Here is a 22,359-nt window from a genome sequence, read left to right as displayed (position 1 = left end):
AGAAATCCTCAATGGACAATATAATTGTTTTAACGGAGAATGCTAGCGAGTGATGGAGCGGAAAAATAGCTACAAACACTTATATCTAAGCAGTGCCACAATAAAAAAATTTAGCTAAATTTCAACGAGTACGGAATCACTGGACCATGACACAAAGGAGCGAAATGGACCAGGAAGAGGGCAGAGAACGCGAAAAGTTAAAACAAGGTGAACGGAGAATAAGAAAATTCAATGCCGTGTTTAAGCTGGAGATGGGGCTCTTTGCCCTTCGTTTATTTCAAGCGGTTTCGATGCAAACGCTTGTTGTCGTAGTCATTTATAGTATCCAAACAGAGAGGGACAAGACGTGAAAGTGTAAAAGCGTAAAATTAGATGAGGGAGGGTTTAGTAACGCTTAGTAAATATGTGTCGTCGTTCCTCGTTCCTTCCCAGGGCATCCGCGAATCCCCCAGCTTTGGTAAAGACGGCATTGTAATAAATGCACAACAAATATTTTTATCTAATAATGGCTTATTCAATTATTGTATAGCTAAAATCAAAGGAACAAGCGCTTCATAAGCTGCTATACAACAAAAATGTTCCTTGGGTGTGCATTTTGCACATTCTAATGTGATCTAAAAGTGGCGTTAATAATACGATTAATGTATGTACATTTAGGGTAGGAAACGTATTGTTCCTCACAGAGCACCGAGTTTGCACAAAGTTATTTGCTACCGTAACCAGAAAGCATAAACATGATACTGATCTGTTTACTTTACTAACGGGACATTAGTTTAGTCGATCAGCCAGATTGCTGTACCAGCACTCGGCGTGATACCTTTGGCAACTAGTCTAGCGATTTGATTTTGCAGGTACACTGAAGTCGCTTTTTACGTATTATTTGCACGATTGTGCTCGACGTGACTATGCCAATGCTTGTAGTTGGAATATTGAAATTTACGTGGACTCGATTTGACTGTACATTAGTACGTTTCCACTGGAATTTGGCAGTGTCATTAGTCTTAAAATCTACAATCTTCGTCTTTTGATCTACTTTATCTACATTTCGAGGCTGGCAATACTACCGGCGACAAAATTCTCAGCGGCGAGGCGACGAGCGAGCGAAATGAGCTCTACCTCTAATCTTTTTTGATTCTGCTGTAGCGAGCAAAAGTACGCAAAGTAGTGATAGTGCACAAAGTAGCAGAAAGAGAGAGCAGATACTGAAATCGACGTTCGCCGGAGAAGGTTTTACGTCTACGTTGCCGTCTCGTCGGTGTATATTATACTCTCTTGTACAAAAGTGTACAACACGGTTCTTTTTCTGTGTCGCTTTTGATTGCTACTACTCCTATTAGAAACGCAATTTTTCTTCTCGGTTCAATATCAGCTTCTAGTGGGGACAAAATCGGCACTATCGGTTACGGTTTACACGGTGTACTGGAAGAGTGACTCAACTGACTATCGGAAGTGTCAATACAATCGGTCAAACACGTCAAACAGTCCAGATTGGTTCAAGAAAATTCGTGTGTGCGATCAGTGCAGGAAAATCTCCGATCCAAAATAAGCTTTCGTGTTCGCCTTCGAGAAGGCCGCTAGCTAGCGAGTGAGCAAAGTAAGGAATAATTGTAACCGAAGACGGGTGCGTTACGGGTACGTTGCACGGGGGTAGTGTTATTTCTTTCTTGTTTTGATTTACCAAATGTAACGTGAATGGTAGTGAAACAATTGGTCAAAAAGCGATTGAATGACGAAAAAATCCTGTTAAAGTGAATTGATTTTTTTCTGCTCTTTGGTAGAGTGCGTGATGTAAAAATATTTTGGATTTTGTACGACACTTGAATGTGTGCTAAAAAATCCATTTCAAGTATGTTTGTGTGTGAAGAATTGATGTGTAGGAGTTCTGTGTTCACCAATTCGTATCTAACCAGCGCTGCCAGTGTGGTGGGTCAGAGTGGTGAATTTGGTTAAATTCAATTGAATCCTCAGCACGATTCAAGTAGATTGTTTGATTACTTCCAATCGAATGTTTTACTTTTGATGTCACATGAAAACATACTTCGATACGTTAAAGCTAGACATGGAACGATTAATAGTAATTTTGATTTGATTGTATGGGTTTACAAAACCTCTTGTTTTATTAGTCATTTGAATCCCCCGAAATGACCACAATAAATTGCCTCAAAGGATACACAGCTAGATACACCTAAAGTCGAACCATTGTAATTATTGTGACATTGAAATTTTTATTCATTTTCAAGGATTTTGCTGAGTGAACAATCTACACACTGCTATTCACCTCTCTGATTACCACTCATTCCCTACTACCCTTGGACTGGCAGCACTGAGACAACGAGTATTTTGTTTCTAGCTGCCGAATAATTTGACGTCTTGAAACTGTCTAGTATTGAAAACACAAGTGCGGTTTAATTACTTCATTTTAAACTTGACCCAGCATCTTAACTGTTACTGTATGCTTTACTAAACAAGTACGATATAATCTAGCAAGAATAGTCCTAGTTGATTTCATTCGTCAGTCTAAAGCTTTTGCATAAAACTTGTGTATTGTGACAAGTGTGTTTGCCGAGTTCCAATAGGAAAGATAATAAGTGCCCTCTATTTCGCTGTGCGAGTGAATGTAAAGTAATTGAAAGATAGTGATAGAGTTTTCAATGCTTGTCTAATAATCAGCGAAAACAGTGTTTAGTTTTTAAGCGAGTACGGATTTCATCAACCTTTCCTGTGGACTAGCATGCAAAAAAACCGTAAAGGTAAGTCAATTCGAAAAAAATGACGAACGCTCTATTTCCACTTAGGAATAGCTTAATGAATGGATTGTGCGATTGTTTCTAAGGAATCGAGAGTGAGCAGAAAATTGGTCAATGTTATGTTATTTTCATTTTTTTTTTTCAACGTCGTCGTCATCGTCACTGCCACCGCACACTGTTACGATGGCTGTTACGTACGACGGCCGATAACGAAAACTGCACAGCGGTGTTTGTTCTGACTGGGTGTGAGTGTACGTAACTCAGTGTTTTGGTCTCATCGTGAGAGAGCGAGAGACGGAAAAAGATATTCACCACGCGAGCTCTGTTTGGTTGCCAACTGGTCAGTTCTCCGGATTTAAAATCGGAACCTTGCGAACAGTGCTGCCAAGTGATGTGTATGCATCATGCTTTGTGAAGTCTATTATATGCTAGTCAATATTTTTAAACTTCCACAATATGTTAAGTATTGTAGATTAGAGAGTCGTACTTGCGCTTAATTCTTGAAATAAATATGTTGTTTGCAATTCGTTGCTCTGCAGAAATAAACAATAACATTTCAGTAATGAAAGGTTCTGCGTAGATACATCTGTAGACTAAAAGAATTGTTCTTCATCGACTAAGTACATGTTGCTTATCAATCGCTAATGCAACATGGTCAAATGATATAACTTGGCGAAACCAAATCCAACAGTCTACGTTACAAGCCTAGTATATGCCTAAAACCTTGTTAACTAGAAAAGACAAGAAGAGGAAAACAGAAAATTGGTTTTGTATAATCAATTTGAATTAGAATGCTCATATCTAATGGTAATATTTCCCAAGTTTTGTTTACTAGCGGGACTTCAGATCCATCGATCGTGTCAGAACACCGTTGCTAGAAGATGTGATATTTTCAGTAGCCAAAGTGTACTAACCAATTAGCGATATAAAACAATTCCGGCTGATGAACCTAACTTGTTGCGAACATCAATGCAAGAGACCTACAAGTATGGGAAGGGGAAGAGCTACACCTATGCAATAAGCTGCTAGAAAAGAAAAACTTCAGAAGCGGTTGAATTACGACGTCGGAGCGATGGATGAAATCATCATGCAAATCAACAAAGTAATCTTAAATAAAGTCACTGGCTTGGAATACACTAAAGACATTACGCTTGTCTTAGTAAACCACAATACCACAAATCTGGTGCAACGGCAATCAATAAGGAACGTCTTTTCGGAATAAAGCACAAAAAACTGGCCACACAGGAGTAATTTTTTTATGAACATGTTTTAGTTTCACGGGTATTGGACCGTATGGAAGCCGCAATCACACTATGCCAGTTAAATACAGGCATAATAAAGGTGAGCAGTAGACTCAGGACAGGATTAATGACGAGTTGCTGCTGGAAGAACAAGTCGCGGTAACAACTGCTGCTGCAACTGCTTGTTATGGCACTTTTTGGTAACGAAACGTGGTAAAAGCTAATTGAAATCTGTCGCTTAAGATAGTTCCAAAGTCGTGGCTTTAATCTACACAATGTTTTGGTTGTTCATCAAGTGAATCTTAATACTTGGCATAAAAGAGCAGGACACTTGAATAATGCTAGAATAGAGATGCCGATCAAGGAGGGAATGTTTGAGGGTATCAGCTAAAACTCAGTGACAGATACGGCAAATTTATCCAATTGCGCTAACGTTTGGCGGGGATGCAGGCAGCTTTCAAATTTCAAAACATGAAACAGCCAAGATCAAATCAAATAAATTGGTACATTTAGAGATTTACAGAAGCTTGGAGCATGAAATGTACGAAAAGCACAATACAAATATTTCAGTGATCAGATTTGATGGCGGCGGGAAGAACAGAGCAAAGCAAAGCACTTCCGAAATTTGATCTTCTGTTTTTTATTTGACAGACTTCGCAGCCATTCGTTAGAGTACAGGACAATTGGGCTATTGACGATCCTATGGACTCTTACAGCCTCCAAATCGATATTCGATCCTACGACGACTGACTAGACCAGTGTCGTGCCGTGAAGCGAACTGAGATGTTGGCGACTGAATTGTAGCATAAGAAAAACACTTCAAAAAGAAGCGAACAGCACTTCCGATTCCGAAAGTCAAAAAATGAGTCAAAAATATTGCTCAAGGAAAGCAGTGCTGAACCGGCAACATTGCTATACCCATTTGCCGTATCCACAGGAATTGTTATACAACCTTTTAATCCAATAAGAAACCTTGCATTCGACCAGACAACAGAGAGAGAATTTTTTTGGTCTGGTGTGGTGTATAAAAGCTATAACTTGGTCGCTCTCCTGTCTTCGTTCACAGTGGGTGTACCCACGTCGGTGTTGGTGCAATTTTATTCGGATTTCCTCCATCTTTCTTATATAAAGCAAAGAGACGGTCGAAATTAGTCTACCTATCGCTATTCCAACTAGTTTTGCGCAATGAATGGCATCTGACGAAACAAACAGTATCGACGAAGATCGAGTTCCAACTGGTTTCTGGCTTTTCCGTCAATGCCAATCGATGATGCCAAATTTTGTCCGCCCGTCCGAAAGTAGTTAAAAGTGCAAAAATTAGAAAGATGGGAACCACACAAATATTCTTCACTTTCGGAGCGGAAAATCGCAGACGTATTTATTTTCACTTAATAGAAAAAGTTACGTAATTTGTTTAACAGTACACCACCACCAACAACAACTGTCTCTGCCTGCCAGAGTATGGCGCTGAAAATAGCGAAATGTTTGTACACAATTGCCCACTCACTTACACACCACAAAAGATCATGCCGCTCTCTCTTCCGTGTGTGTCACTCAATAATAATCTGGCACCACGGACGGACGGACGTCACTCACCGCGCGACGAATCCGCCGCTACCACCAACTTTAGCGTTGAGGTAGTTTGTTTTGAAACCAGCGGCTTACGGCGAACGAGATGGAAACGCCAAACGAAAATCGTGCCGCACACTGACATGGATGGTACGTTTCGAAAATGGAGAGTAGGCCTACCGAAACTAGTTTCAGGTCGACCTGTCCGGTTGGTTAGCAAGCGGTCAAACTTTAGCACTCCGGAACTGGCTGGTTGTTAGTGGTGCTTTGGTGGCTCACGCAGATGATATCGAAGAGCGTGATAGCGATAGCGATTGCGAGTACGATTGGGCTCCACGCGGGTTTGCACTTGACCAAATATGGCATCCGTGGTACACGGCTAATTCGGTCAATGTCTAATGGAACTCCGCTCAGATGAATGGGTATTATAGTGCAGCGGATTTGTGCGTTGTTTTTTTTTTTGGAAAACTGTTTCAATGGGTACGATTGTTTTAATCAAGATATGTTTTGGTAACAAGAGATTGCTACTTTCAAAATTTGGATAAACAATGGATGAAAATATTTATTATTTGGGAACCTCTAGCTAGGATAGAGACGAAGGTACATATACTTAATGAAGCGTTGTTACAATTACCCTTATTCTGCGAGTCACGTGACTCAATACGACAATTGTCACTCGCCGTGACTCGCACGGCGAGTCGAGTCACCTAGGTAACAACCGTGTCACCTAGGCAACAAACCCCTGTCACCTAAGTGACAAACCGTGTAACCTGATTCGCGGCGACTCCAAAATAGTCACGTCACTCGCCTCGCAGAATAAGGGTGAATGACCCTTCTTTACCTAGTTTTCCCTACAGAGACTATAGATTATTTAAAGCCAAATAGTGTATCGATTCAGCCAGGGTGTATGTTAAATCGATCCGCAAGAATTTCGTTCGATTACACTCGGTTAATGCTAGTATTACTAATCAATGTGACTAGTTCAAACCTTCTACAGAAGCCACCAGACAAAAGACGATACGTGCTTCTAACTGCTTGAGAAAGATGTTAAATACATCGAAACGTCGGGCATAGAATAAATAAGTGTCGTTTTGCTTTGCGTTTGACTGTCCTGCCGAAAACAAAGTTTCAAATGGATATCCCCATAGGCGGCGGCAGTTTCTCCTGGGTCGGCTAGAGAATTCCATCTTCCTCTTATGTTAGGTACTCTTACCTCCCAGTAAACCATTTGGTTTGTATATCTCGATTGCAACTGAGATATACGAAATCATATCTGAACGAAAAAGTTATATTTCACGCCATATAAGAACATATATGTACCAAAGTGGAGGCGATATACGTGCGAAAATTTTGACAATTATTTGTAATTCTATTTTGCGTAGTTTTTATAACACGCAACTAAATACTCCTGAATATATGATTAAGATATAATCAATTATTGCAATCGTCTATACTGCTTTGTAATTCGCAGTCATGAATTGTATATGAAGACACGCACGACTGCAAAACAACTTATTGTTCACTTCGATTTGACATACTCTAATCATTATACAATTCCAATGTGAAATTGACATGAAAACGATTTAATGTGAACTTTCTATTACGATTTTGTGTTATCTGGGCTCTTACGACTGCGTCCAGTATTTTGAACTATGCCCCGTTTATTTCTTTTACTGTACGCGCCAAGCTTATCTATCACTTATTGAGAAAGTTATAGGCTGGTAGCTGCAGCGAGACAGACGCCAGTCAGGGATAACTTGGTCTATGAACCCTGTTACCCTAATCGGCGACGCAAACCAAATCTCCCTAGGCTTTAGTAGGCTCTTTTTGAGATACTGCAGTCTGCGTCCTATTAGTGTTCCACAATTGCAGAGCAAGTGTTGCGAGGTTAAATATCAGCTTGTACGAATCCGAGATTCCGAAGATGATATTTACTTGGACAATATCCTGTCACAGGACCGGTAAGCGTGCTGAGTTCTGTTATTGAGACTCAGCAACTTTTGAGTAACCTTAATACTCGGCGCTTTAAATTTTTGATCGTTTGAGTGATTGTACGGCCATCTAATTGACCATGAATGTTCGGCTATCCCATTGTTTCAGCTCACTCTTCACCACACAGTTAGAGATTAGGCAGAATGAATCTGGACTCGTGAATGAAGAGTTGGAGCCACATCCTTGTCTGCCGATTCACTACGAGTCGACGTGTGGAGGATAGACGAGGAACAAGATTGAACGCAGCGCATCATTCAGGTACTGTTCCTACCTCATTCTCATATCCGCCCCTTCGTTTCTGTGTTTTCCGGCAGAGAGAGGCTGCTCGGTAAGAAATGATCCACTGCATTAGTGACCGGCTTAATGTAACAGGGGCAAATTACTGTGGAGGGTGCCCTGGTACTCCACAGGCTCCGTTGCGGCTGAATATCCATGGAACCCCCTCCACCATTTATCCCTCGGCACGGGTCGCGTCACATTTTGGGGTTTATCCATTGAAATCTTTACGTAATATCTATGGATAACAGCTATTAAAACCATCCTCCTTTTGGGGACTTTGGACCTTCTGCTATGGTTCTCAGTAGCTTCAGTTTCGTCCGAACATGCCTCTACAGAGATCCGTCATTTGCAGGCGAAGTTCGCCCAGGCTCTCTTGTCCCGCCTACAAGCTCGTTTAACAGCCCCCTCCAGCTCAGCGTATCGTTGATAGGCAGCTATCTTAGCTATGCTGGATCGGTCCTGGGTTACTCGTCGCCAATTCATTGAGCGTCTCGACATATACTAGTCGGCTTCAACCTGGTCGAGCCATCTAGCACGCAGAGCCCTTCTATTCCTGGTGCCGGCTGGGTCCTTGCGACTTGGCCGGCTTACCGTAATCTCTCAACTTTCGCCAGGTGTACGATGAGAATGTCTCTCCAAGTAGTGCCTCCGTCGCCCTAAGGTGTCTAGTAATGATATCGAAGTCGTTTGCGAAGACCAGGAGTTGACTACTCTTGCTGAAGATCGTTCCTCTCATTTCGATGCCTGCTCGCCGGATTACACCTTCAATAGCGACATGCAGGACAGTCCATCCTACTAAGCGATTCTAAAGGACTCGAGAGTACCCCAAAAACATGCTCGTAACACATCACTCGCTTCAGGGTAGCTTTGGTCAGCCTCGTCAGTTTATCAGGAAAACCGTAGTCGTGATTTATCTTCCATAACTGTTTGCACTGGATTGTATCATATGCTGCCCTGAAATCCAAGTAAACCTGATGCGTGGGCACGTTGCATTCCCGACATTTCTGGAGGATTTGTCCGAGAGTAAAAATTTGATCCATAGGAGCATGGGTCATCATAAAGTCCGCCTGGTAACTAGTGCCCTATGAATTCGCCACACAACATAACAAAAACTGGGAAAGCACCTTTTAGGTGACGTTGACCGGCGTAATTGCAACAATCGAGCCTGGGGCACCTTCCATCCTTTCCTCCGGTAGCTTCTCCTTCTCTCAAAACCTTGATATTATCCAGTGAAGGGCCGTAGCAAGGGGTTCTTGACCATTTTTGTAAAGTTCTTTCGGGAGGCGGTCCATTTATTCTCGCCGGATCTCTTCAAGATCGGGAGCTGCCACGATGTTATCGTTTCTAAGCAGTCCTAGGTTGTGTTCCGTTGTGTAACCTTCTGTTATATCGCCATTAAGATACTCAACGAAGGATTGATTCCATTTGTCGACAACCTCGCACTAATTTGTGACTAGATTCGCTCCCTCGTTTCTACACATGTCAGCTTCGGTACAAATAATAATAATTCGGTAGAATAATAAAATAACTAGTCGAATTTAACAGGAAGTTCGTCTGTTATTATTTACTAGTTGAGCCCGAATCTTACGATCCGGAAAATATAAATGTCTGTTCAGAATTCATAAAACTGCGGGTACATTCCATTGACCAGTGTTTGCGAAGATGTTTAATCTTTGTATTAGTTCTTTGAGTTCTTATATTGCGTAATTTAGCTCTAAGATCTTGTACATAAAAGAGTCATAGCCGGAAACTGAAATAAATAGTTTTTATAGTCGTATTGGATTTTATTTAACTGAATAAAAACTTCTGATTGTTTGCAACATTTATGTAGTCTGATTAGAGTAAAATGTTGCTTAGAAAATTCTTGATCGTTTGCTATCATTAACTCATTTTTTAAAATTTTGCGACTTGGTCCGGTCTGATTTAACACCGACCATATGATATCGCGACAAGCAATCGAGTTGAGCAGGCAAGTCGAGCAGTCAAATAAAGCAATCGAGTCAAGCAGTTGGGTCGAGCAGTCGAGTCGAACAGTCAAATCAATCAGTCTAGTCGACCAGTTAAATCAAACTGTTCAGTCAAGCAGTTCGGTCGAGCAGTTGAGTCGAGTAGTTGAATCGAGTGGTCGAGTCGAGCAGTTAAATCAAGCAGTCCAGTCGAGCAGTTTAAACGAGCAGTTAAGTTGAGTAGTTCGGTCGAGTAGTTGAATCGCGCAGTTAAGTGGAGCTGTCGAATCAAACATTTAAGTCAAGCAGTTGAATCGAGCAGTCGGGTTGAGTGGCTAAGTCGAGCAGTCTAGTCGAGCTGTTGAATGAAGCTATCAGTAGAGTCGAGCAATCAAATCGAGTAGTCTAGTCGAGCAGTTGAATTGAGCAATCGGGTTGAGCAGTCGCATCCAATCGAGTAGTTGAGTCAAGCAGTTCATTCGAGCAGTCGAGTCGAGCAGATAACTCAGCTGTCCAGTTAAGCAGTCCAGTCGAGCAGTCGAATCGAACAGTCCAGTCGAGCAGTTCAATCGTGCAGTTAAGTTGAGCAGTCAGGTCGAGTGGTAAGTAAGGCAAATGTGTCAAGCAGTTAAGTCGAATAGTCCACTCGAGCAGTTAAATCGAGCGCTTCAGTCAAGCAGTCAAGTCGATCTGTCCAATCAAGCAGTTGAGTCGAGCAGTCGAATCGAACAGTTCAGTCAAGCAGTTCAGTTAAGCAGTCCAGTCGAGCAATCAAATAGAGCAGTCTAATCGACCAGTCCAGTCGAGCAGTCTAGTCAACCAGTTGAACAATCGAGCAGTCCAGCAGTCGACCAGTGAGGTGACTGAGAATAGAACTCATTGCTACGAAAACATGATGTCCTGTCAGGGGCCTGTTTTTAATTACCGATAAGCCTTTTATGACGTCCTGTCAGAGACCCGGTTTTCGGTACAGACATAAGCCTATATAAATAGATAGATTTTTAGAGCTCATTAAGCTCATCACACTCGAAAAAGAAATTTTAGTCAATCGCACTTCGACGTTACTTCGTGAAAAATGGTCCGACTTACCTTAAGTATACAATTTACATTACTTTTTTTCCTATTTTATATACCTTTTCTGGCACACGCAGCGCAGAATCGTTCAATAAATGCCAAAAGTTCGGACAAACGACAAAATACAAGTTTTTTTGCAGAAAATATAAGATTTGCTAAAATTAGATCGCACGAAAACACAAAGAACAAAAAGCTTGTTTTGATTCTAATTTTGACGTTTCGCCACAGGTTGTCTCGAAAGTGTTTAGATTGGCAAATAAATGAAGCATACTAGCACATTTGTAAAATTCTAGGGATTTCTAATCGAAATTGTTCTGGTCCGTCTTACCCAGCCGGGTCCACTTATCCTTGCGCCCCTTTAATGAAATATTGTTCTTCGGGAAGAGTAAATTCTTAACCTAATTCAGTGGTGCCCAGGCATAGGGGTGATGCGGACCAAATCAGATCGCCCCATGAGTCCGCGGGCCGCAATGAAATCTGGCCATTCTTGCGCATGCCAAAATGTAAAATAGGCGGCAGCAAAAGGTGTTTTTTAGGAATAACCGCAAGATTTAAACCGGAAAGCAATCAGATCTACAATATGCACGAGATATTACAACTAAACTGAGTGATCCCTGTGTCAACAAAAAAATGATTCATAAGACTGCCATCTCTCAAATCAGTCCGCGGGCCGCACGAATCATCACGAAGGGCATCACTGATCTAAACAATGAAAAATTAGCTGGAAAAGTCTTGACCGCGTCAGAGTCAGATATAAGTACAAAAAGAAAAACTACACCCGGTGGTGGTCAATCTCTAAATTTGCCGCAGTGACGTCTGGCAACAGACTGTCTGTTTCTATCGCACTGACCGAGTAGATAACCGTCTATCTTCTCTGCGGTAGAAACAAAGCGCCATCATACAAAAATAATATTGTCGCCAAGGTGAGCGTACCACACGTATGTGGAATGATAGAATTGAGAGAATAAGAACATAATTGTCTATTGGACTACCTACTATAAGGTAGCGGCAGTACTTGAGTGCAATAAAACATTCGACCGGAAACCGAAAGAGCATGGTTTGGAGCCTATGTATTGAAAATTTTCCAGTTCATCTAATTGTATCATTCTTCGTACTAGACACATCCTCACTTTTCAAAAAAGAGTTTACGTATTGACCGCGTATAGAGCCAGACTGGCTTCCGCCAAGAGCGCTAGCTCTTGAAGGCGCCAAAAAGGGTATGCATTTCAGAAAAGCATTAGCAGTAACATACGCATTAAAAAATTAGACTAATTTTAGCGATTTTTCATGCCACGTCATTAGTTGATTTGCATGCAACTGCCATGGCGAAAACAGTCAAACACCTACGCTCGAAGATTTGTTCCTACTGCCAGCTCCACCGCAAAGCAAGGAAGTTGGACACGGTGAAGCACTTTGTATCCCAAGTAACATTTTTGTTGTATAATAGCTTATAGAACTATTGTACAGCTAATTCCCGTGGAACAAGTGCTTGAAAACCTATTATACAACAAAAATGTTACTTGGGACTCGCTGAACAGATCCAATCTGGCATTTACCACATCTTCTCACGCAAGAGAGGCGTATGCGTTGAACAGAAGCCTGGTTCCGGCCGCCAGAAGTGCTGCGTGACTGTAAGCTGGCTCTGCCTGAGTAGCAGAAAATCGCTCTGAGAACGCCTGAAGGTGCCGGTAAAAAACATCTGCCTGGTGAAGCACGATGTCGCGGTCATGGCAAGCGACGCAAATTACTTGACGCTGAATGACAACGACTGGCAGAGGACTGCGTACTTTACGTCCCCCACCAAGAAGGTAAACGATGAAACTATATCTTTTGCGTCAACTTCTAGAAGAAGATCTTTTTGTGGCTGACGATCAGCGAGGAAAGAATGTTCAAGCCGCTGTTCTTTAATTCGGAGTTTACGGAGTACGAGGAGATACGAAGATTAACGCCTTCATCAAGAAGTATTGCGCAAAGCATGTGACCTTTTGGCCGGACCTGGTCTTGGTCCATCATGCCAATAGATCAGGAGATAAAGGAGATGAACCGGCTGAAGATAAACACTGCACCGTGGATCACCAACTCTTCCCACGTCCCCAACTGCGACCAATAGAAAATTTTCGGACGAAGTCCAAACGGAGCATTTACTCCAATAATTTTGTGGACAAAACGGCGAAGGAGCTGATCACCAATGCCACGAAAGAGTTGAATGATATTCCGACGTCTATCTTTTGATCGGTCGTTGCTGTAAAACCACTTGGCAGGGAGTCGAAGTATTTTTATAGAAGGCTTAATAAACGTAGGATTTAAGGAAAACTTGTCTCATTGAATTTCACGAATTTACGAAGAAATGATAAACCTATAAGGAACACTGATTTGGGAAACGAGGGGGCGCCAAATTGGGTTTTCGCCAATGGCGCAACAATGTCACGCTACAGCTCTGGATACAAATATAATGATAATAAATGATAAATTAAGAACTACCTATACTGAAATAAGGTATGCATCATCCAAAAAATAGGATGGGTGATCCCCTTCATCATAGTTAAACACGTTCCATACTTTATCACGAGTTTTTAAAGGAATTTTATCTGCTATCACTTAATTTTTGGCACGAGATGAATTCTACGCTTCTTGTCTGTATATGTACAACCATTTAGACATGTGAAATATTTCGGAACTTACATTTTTTAGTGAAACAACTTTTCATATTCCAGCGGAAGTTCATCATTCAGAAACTTCGTCATATGCAAGATTTCTCTCGTTCATTATGGACAGACAGCAATCGTTTAGAAAAATCTATGTATGTATTCGTTGAGTCTTGTGCACGAGCTATCCAACTTCCACAAAAAGGGGAGTTCAAGAGGTCTTTTAGTTCTTTTTTAAATAGCGAAATGTAGCGGGTTTCTTCATTAGCGTAGCTAGGAAATTTCCCTGGTAGGGCCTAGGGGGTGCCTGCATTTGTTTTCTTTGAGCCTCTGTATTTCATATGTTTGGTTTTCAATGCATTTATTTTTAGACCAATCCTCCTAGATTCCGCTTTCAGTCTGGCGAAACGCTTCACTCGATCCAATATAGCTCTGATCAGTCGCGTCAGTTTATCTGGAAAACTGTATTCGTGCATTATCTGCCACTGGTCTCGATCGACTGAATCGCATGCTGCTTTGAAATAAATAAAGATGGGATGCATGAGCACGTTGTATTCCTGACATTTCTATAAGATCTGTCAGATGGTAAAAGCCCTCATGAAACCCGTCTGGTAATTCCCTACGAAGATCAGAAGATCAGATGCTGCGACGTTACTATCTTCCATGGGCACTCCTAGATTACCTTCCGTTCCGTCTCCTTCTGCATCTTCGCCATTGAGGTGTACATCGAAGAACTGCTTTCAATTTTCGACCACCTCGTGCTCGTTTGAGATTGGATTCCCTCCCTCGTTCCTATACAAATCAGGTTTGTAGATCAGGCCTTAGATGACGGCATCCAGCACCCTACTAGACACTGTTGAAATTGAAAAAATAAAACAGAATGCTACATCATGACTAAGATGTAGAACCAAACGAATTATGTTACATAGAAATCTGGAAAAACCATGAATATTGTCAAAACCGAATGAATTAAAACTCACCACTCTCGTGCGTGAATCACTTGCATCAATGTCAATGTTTTATTTAAAAAAAAAAAAAACAAAATTAAAACAACTCATTGCTATCCAGCTGTACGCTACTGGTGCGGGGCACGTTGATTTCTTCCGTTCGCGTTCTCAACAACTAATTAATGTCATTCAAGTATTAATATATGAGTTTTTGCTACATTTTCAGTCCACCACCGAACGAATTTAATTGGCGGCAGTTTATTTTCTTTTGCTGTGTTTTGCTAAAGCGGAAAAGGGGAGGGGGATTGGGTTTCGTTTTCCTGCGTTACTAGAAGAATGAACAGCGGCTACCAATAATCAATCACCCAAAAATCCACGCAGTTAGCAAGGCTCAAGTCATGCCTTACAGGGGAGAGCAATTAGCTCTAATTTGATAAGAGATCGCCGAAAAAAAATCGCTTGCGGCAACGATTTTTGAGGATTTTGTTTGCTAAAAGTATGCGCGTGCCCGGAAATTTTGCAGGTCCTAATTGTTAAATGTGATCGTTTTTCATATTTTCAGACACCCGTCCAGATGGTTGCCGTGCTGGATCGGTATTGGTTTCTTGAAACCGTAGCGACCGTCGGAATTAATTATATCCTATCCGGTTTGCAACGTTCGTTTATGGGTGGGCTTCAGGAGGCTAACGCTACGCGATAACATCGTTACATTTAAGGATAAGGATTTTGGTTCTGAATTTGAATCCTATTCTGCCTTTCTTATGACAGGTGATAGAAATGGACGGCATGCCACCCAGTTTGACGATCACTAATTAGTTCACCGTCTCCGGCAGATGGATTTTTTTAATATGAAGTTTGTGTAAAATATGCAGCTCATCGGCATTATTGAAAAAGAAAATATAATTTATTGAACTACGAGCCTGCCGTTGCGTTGTTGCCAGTATCAGCCTTAAATGGCTCTCGTTAGTCACGAAGGGAGATGAGAAGTGGCAAAAAATACCACTAACGAAGACATAAAACCGGCTAGAGCAAATTAGATTTTTCCTAAACGGCCTATAAATGAACAAATGAACACGATTTCGCTAAACTACCTATCTGACGAAAAAAAAACACCAAGCATTCTCTCACCACCGCACAGCCGCCCGTCAGCACACCGCACGATCAAAAAATAACCGAAATTATTCCCTCATCCCTCCCAAGAACTGACTGTAGAAGCTATCTCCTACACATAGACACGCCACACTTACTGCTGGAGCTGCCAAGCCAAGAGACTTCAGCTTTCGCAAACCACGCAATGGAGTAACTTCACGTCATTTTCCAACATGGATTATTGTCGACTAGCGGTTGAGGTTGTGGCTCTTCAGTCAGAAACTATTAAGACGCTTTTACATTTTATGCCAACGTTTCGATCCCGGTTTGGAACTTCTTAGGGGTATCAACGATTAGTTTATTATTAGTTTTATTATTAGTTGTTATCTGTGATGTAATTTAAATTGATGCTTTAGACTGGAAGTGACGGAATTGACTAAACGGCCAAAGTCACAATCACATGATTATTCTTGAGAAAGTTTTTGACATAATTTTCCACGATGGTGGAAAATTTTACAACAAAGTCAATACCAGTTTTTTTTAAACTTTTCTAAAACATATAACTATTTTGAGTAATAACCCAAAATATGATACAGAATCACCCCATTGTACGGCCCGTAGACTCCCAATGTGCCATCCACGAAGAAGTTACCGTCTGCCATTCCGCCCGCTGGCTGGTGGTCGTGAAAATGAGCCTTTCCGCTCGGCTTCTAACGCAGACTTGTTATTTACCTCACCAACCACTTGATTCGATCGAAAACTGTTGCTCGCTCACCTCCGCCGCTTTGTGGAGACTCGAATGGCAATAATAATGGCAGAAGCAATAATCGGAAGTTTAGCTACCAGCTAGCTAGCCGGATAGCTAATCAGCCAACCAGCAACAGTATTCATATCTTATTAATCCAACATCATTTTCGCTGTACGTTTCAGGATGGAAACAACCCGTTTAGTGCTATTGTGCGGAGATAAACTTTAGCACTGGCAATTGCAGTTGATAAAATGATTATATTCACACAAAAAAGCTCGTAATCAGGTTCTGCATTTGATTCATTTATTGATTTGCTCAATATTCATGCGACAACTCCGTATGAAACTCTAACTAAAACAACTATGTAGGTATATCCTGTCCAGCAGGGAATCCGCGTTTCTGTAAAAGTTCCACTTAATCGCCGCGTGAAGTGAGAAAAAACAATAACCAAAAAGTTACCAACATTCACCTTAAATAAGGCAAACACAAAAGACCAACCAAACTCAAAAGATTTATTTCTCCGGCTTGAATGGCACAGCTCTGCTTCATATGTTGTAGTTATTATTTCCTTAATCAATTAATTATAAATTCATCCGGCCTCCGTCGCTGATTCGCCAATTCGTGGAAGGTTTTTGCGATATATACAAAAGCTGGTTCAATTTTTTTTCTTTCAATCGATTTGGAAAAGGAAAGAACGGCTTACGGAAAGCTTATGGATCAGGAAGTTACGATCTTTGGCACAGCGTTGCCAGATATACACACACATTTGTATTTAAATCATACTTTTCATTATATCATCGACCATGGGCAATTTATGTAATGAATCCAAACTGTTGTGAAGCTCTAGAGATAACAGCAGTACACCCAAGCAACAATGTGAGTTTTATTGTACTCTTGTGACGGTTTTCATAATAAATTTTGGTCTTAAATGGATGATGGCATTTAAGATGGCATGGAGTGTAATAAAAATTAAATTGTTAATTGGGAAATGTTAGTTAAACGTGAGCTTGTTATCCAACAGAACTCCAAGATCGCTGATCTGATCGACGCGTCCGAGAATAGCTTCATTTAATCTGTAAGCAAATTAGATAAGCACATTACAGCGGTGACATGTTGTTACCAGATATTTAGCATTATGCAGTTTATTGTGAGCTTGTTTCTGTTACACCAGTCAGTAAGGGTGTCCAACAGTAGTGCTTGCAATCGGTTGCAAAAAAGCAAAGCCTTGGGCTTCAACGTCGTTTCTAAGACTTGACTCTTCTTTATCGACAGACTTCACAGCTATTAGAGTACAGGATAGTTACGGGACTAGTGCAACAACCCTACTAACTCGAACCTGTTACAATCATCGAAAGATTTCACAACGAGTTAGGTCTTTAGATATACCAGCATATACCGGCATATGCCGGCGCTTCCTAGTTGGCCTCGAGGTGTGATGCTGGCTTAGTATTAGTCGTCGTGTGTTCGAACCTCGATTCGGAGAGGCTGTTGAGATGTTCGGAGAGGTGAATTGGATCGTAGCAACTTGCCCTGGAATTGTCCTGCACTCCAACAGCTGGCTGCGAAGTCTGTCGTATAAAAACAGAAGGTCAAGTTTCGATAACGGAATGTAGCTCCTAGGCTTTGCTTCGTTACCGGTATATACCAGCGTGCATCTGCAACTAAAAAGAATAGCAATGTTGTTGAAATCTATACCTATAAAGAAGGATTTCTCTCTGTCTGTCTGTCCGTATGTTCCTTATAGAATCGAAAACTACTGAACCAATCGGCATGAAAATATGCATGTAGAGGTTTTTTGGGGCCAGGAAAGGTTTTAGTGATGGTTAGAAACCCCTCCCCCCACTAAGAGGGGGGCTCCCATACAAATGAAACACAAATTTCTGCATAACTCGACAACTAATCAAGCAAATAGAACAAAATTTGGCATGTGGGTGTTTTCGGTGACAAGACATTATTCTATGGTAAATTGAGACCCCTCCCCTCTTTATAAGCGGAATTATAACTCCTCTCCTCTTTAAAAGGGGGGGCTTCCATACAAATTTTCTCATAACTCGAGAACTAATCAAGCAAATGGAACCAAATTTGGCATGTGAAGGTTTTCGAGGGCAAGAATATTTTCTATAGTAAATCAGGACCCCTCCTCACTTTAAGAGGGGGGGCTCCTATACCAAAGAAACACAATTTTCCTCATAACTCGAGAAGTAATTGAGCAAATGGAACCAAATTTGGCATGTGGGTGTTTTTGGAGACAAAAATTTTTTCTATGATGAATTGGGACCCCTCCCCGTTTTAGGAGGGGGGGATCCCATACACATGAAATATAAATTTCCTCATAACTGAAGAACTAATCAAGCAAATGGAACAAAATTTGGCATGTGAAAGTTTTCGAGGGCAAAAATATTTTCTATGGTAAATAAGGACCCCTCCCCACTTTAAGAGGGGGGGGTCCTATACAAACGAAATACAAATTTCCTCATAACTCGAGAACTAATCAAGCAAATGGAACCAAATTTGGCACGTGGGTGTTTTTGGAGACAACAATTTTTTCTATGATGAATTGGGATCCCTACCCACTTCAGGAGGGGGGGCTCCTATACAAATGAAATTCAAATTTCCTCATAACTCGAGAACTAATCAAGCAAATAGAAACAAATTTGGCATGTGGAGGTTTTTGGAGGCAAAAATATTTTCTGTGGTGAATTAGGACCCCTCCCAACTTTAAGAGGGGGTGCTTCTACACAAATGAAATACAAATTTCCTCATAATTCGAGAACTAATCAAGCAAATGGAACCATATTTGGCATGTGGGTGTTTTTGGAGGCAACCATTTTTTCTATGATGAATTAGGACCCCTTACCTTTTTAAGAGGGGGGGCTCTCATACAAACGAAATACAAATTTCCTCATAACTCTAGAACTAATCAAGCAAATGGAACCAAATTTATCATGTAGGTGTTTTTGTAGGCAAGAATATTTTCTATGGTATATTTTCTATGGATTTCCCCACTTTAAGAGGGGGGGGCTCCTATACAAATGAAATGCAAATTTCCTCTTATCTCGAAAACTAATCAATCAAATGGAACCAAATTTGGCATGTGGGAGTTTTAGATGGCAGAAATTTTTTCTATGGTGAATTACGACCACTTCCCCTTTTAAGAGGGGAGCTCCCATACAAATGAAATTCAAATTTTCTTATAACTTGAGAACTAATCAAGCAAATGGAACCAAATATGGCATGTGGGAAATTTTGGAGTCTTGAATTTATTTTTCGATAGTTAGAGACCTCTCACCCCTGTGGTAGGGGGATATGGACTCTCATACAAATAAAACAGAAATTTTTGCGAAACTCAAAAACTAATCGAACTCGAGAAATTCGAGACTCTTCCATAAAACATTAGTCAATACAAGACCACAAAAACTATCTATAGTAACACTAGATCATTCAGGACGAGACGGTCGCGAGTGTTGCCGGTGACCCGCCGTCGGAAGCGCCGCCCACTGGGGGGCTTGCAAAACTCGAGATTGTGACAAAGATCATCCGAGATTCATGATTTATGTACAACACAGGTTAATTTGTGGCAATACGAAGTTTGTCGGGTCAGCTAGTACAAGATAAACAGCAAAGGCCTTAGAATACTGCCTTGTAGGACTCCAGAAGTATCGCTGAATGCAAGTAAAACTGTGAGATGCAGGTACTAGTGAAATTCATCAAGTTAGTTGCCACAGTACGACTCGGCATAAAACCACGCTGGTCTACTGATTTATAGTTTTTGGTGCACTTCAAAAAGACTTTGATCCAACAGAAAGATTGGTAATGCCTCTGAGTTCTTTACGTGTCGCTTTTCCCCTTTTTTAAGTACGGGAAACATGTAGGATTCTTTCCACAGTGTTGCTCAAAAGAATTGGTATAAATCCGACTAAGGGGCACGGCAAGAGCAGTAGTGCAGCGACAGAACATAATACCCGGAACCCCATCGGGGCCAAGTGAGTAGGAACGGCCAAAGTCACAATCACATTCTTCAATTTCTTGGCACCAGCAATGACCATATCGGAATTTTTATTCAGCCAAATGCCGACAGCTTTGCCAAACCGCAACGTTTCCACGTTAGTCTCGTCAATTGTTGCCACCCACTCCGAAGATGAAAGATGCTTCAAAAGTGCATTAAAATTAATACTATGAAAGTTTAGAGGTGCAGCTCCGAAAATGGCAGCTGGAACTTTAACGGGACGTACCAGTGTAGGCAAGAATAAATTCAGTGGAGGATGGGAAGGATCAACGGGAAGTTGCTGAGAAATGGCACAGAGTTCTCGTGTTCAGGAAGTACCTTAGGGTTCATGTGGGTATCTTCGGCCCATTAAGCGTTACCCTGAACAATATTCAGGAAATACGATGAAACTGTATTTATTCGAGACAAGATAGTTGCCAGAAATGATAAAGTTGCTGCGACTATGTCTGTGTTGTTTAAATTTCCGGCAGGATGAAAAAGCCTGCATGGTACAAACCAAAACATAAACTCGTAACATAACTCAATGAATTGTACTGTGTGCGCGTCCATCGTAATTTCTTAGTTGCGCAATTAACGATAAAGCTTAGATTTTTGGCATATTGTTGTGGCTTACCAAAGGCTTATCGTCTACCAAAACCAGTTGTATCTATTTGGAGAAGCCTGAGAAATTTCGATGAGCAGATAGCACCACCCAGGAGCCTATTCGGTGAATGATTGTCCTTCAACAGCAAATCAAAAGAGAGTCAGATGGATAGCGTGTCGGTGTTGCTTCATACCGGCTCATTGAAGATAACTAGTTTTGCAGTGACTACAGCTTACTTTTACATTAACCCTTTATAAGGCCGTTGCAATAAAATTGCCACCATCGAAAAATATTTGTTTTGCGTCTATAATGACATCAATATAATTATAGAAGCAAAATAAAAAAATATTTGTTGGTGGCAATATAGTTGCCACTGCCTTATAAAGGGTTAAATCGTTCATATACACTAGCACCAGAAGCAACTGACTGTCACTCAAAAACTAGCTATTTCAAGACGATAGAAGAGTTTTAGGCGCATCTGCCTTGCATATTTGTAGTATTGTAAATGGAACTCCTAATTTTTTAGGCTGAAATTAAAAATAAAATGCTTCCAATTACTAGTGAATGAAAATTGATTTATATTTTCATATCAGAGGGGAATTTTTGTGTTCGTCCGTGATAAAAAAAGCAAAATTGTTCTGTGGTACCGTATTAACAGCTGTTTAATTTCTAGAATAAGTAAACGTGAACATAATTGTGTGTTTTCCAAACCACCATCGAAAGCGGATATACGTAAGCGAATGCTTCTATTTTAACGGCCTGATTACGTGCTCGTGGAGAAACAGTGGTTTTGATGTTTATTGAATATTACAAATTACTTACGTTTTTATGAAAATAGCTTTAACACATTAAAGCCTACGAATGCTACATTCGTTTCAGTAATGTTATATAGCGGCAAAGTTTATATCTGAAAAAAAAAGCGAAGCAAAAGAAAAGGAATGTAGGCCGAACTTAGTAGCGTGCTGAAAATACTCTCCGGTACCCTACTTTACTTTTTCAGCGACAATATCCGTGCCGAATTCAGGAGCTCTCTTTACGTTTCTCGGTCTTGGGCTGCCACTCTCCGATCGCCTCTAACATTCATTGCTCTAGCACTAGCTGGTGTCTCATACGGCATCCTTGCTACGTGTCCAGCCTATTGCGGCCTGCCGAGTTTTACTCGCCTCACAATTTCCGCATCGTTGCATACTTGGTATATTTCATGGTTCAAGCGCTTGCGTTACTCTCCATCTTCTAATATGTCACCAAGAATTGATCGCAGGATTTTGCGTTCAAAAACACCAAGAGCTCATCGGTCGCTCTCTTTCAACGTCCACGCTTCGTACCACCGGGAGAATCAGCGTCTTATAGAGCGCAAGTTTTGTGCAGAGTTACAGGCTACGGGACCTCAGCTGGCTACGTAATCTGCAGAAGGCCTAGTTGACAGCCGCTATCCACCTTTTTACTTCACGGCTCACATCGTTGTCACATATCACTAACGTACCAAGGTAAAC

The 22,359-nt window shown here is 41.2% G+C and overlaps 1 protein-coding gene across 10 annotated transcripts in view; it reads left to right on the top strand.

Annotated features, from left to right (window-relative positions):
• Nucleotides 1–1,261: 1,261 nt before the first annotated feature.
• The window catches only part of LOC128741304 (nuclear receptor coactivator 3), a 365,971-nt gene continuing 344,873 nt past the window's right edge, over nucleotides 1,262–22,359 (top strand). For 6 of the 10 annotated variants that reach the window (XM_053837029.1, XM_053837028.1, XM_053837031.1 and 3 more), the window contains exons 1-2: nucleotides 1,262–1,846; nucleotides 2,351–2,750. The gene's annotated coding sequence lies outside the window, so the exon portion shown is untranslated. The remainder of the gene's footprint in view (nucleotides 1,847–2,350; nucleotides 2,751–22,359) is intronic. The other 4 variants (XM_053837025.1, XM_053837024.1, XM_053837023.1 and 1 more) reach the window with 4 other exon arrangements.

Source organism: Sabethes cyaneus, chromosome 3, assembly GCF_943734655.1.
Source record: "Sabethes cyaneus chromosome 3, idSabCyanKW18_F2, whole genome shotgun sequence".
NCBI lineage: Eukaryota > Metazoa > Arthropoda > Insecta > Diptera > Culicidae > Sabethes > Sabethes cyaneus.
Note: the sequence above shows the minus strand (reverse complement) of the source record. Positions and strands in the feature narration are given on the sequence as shown.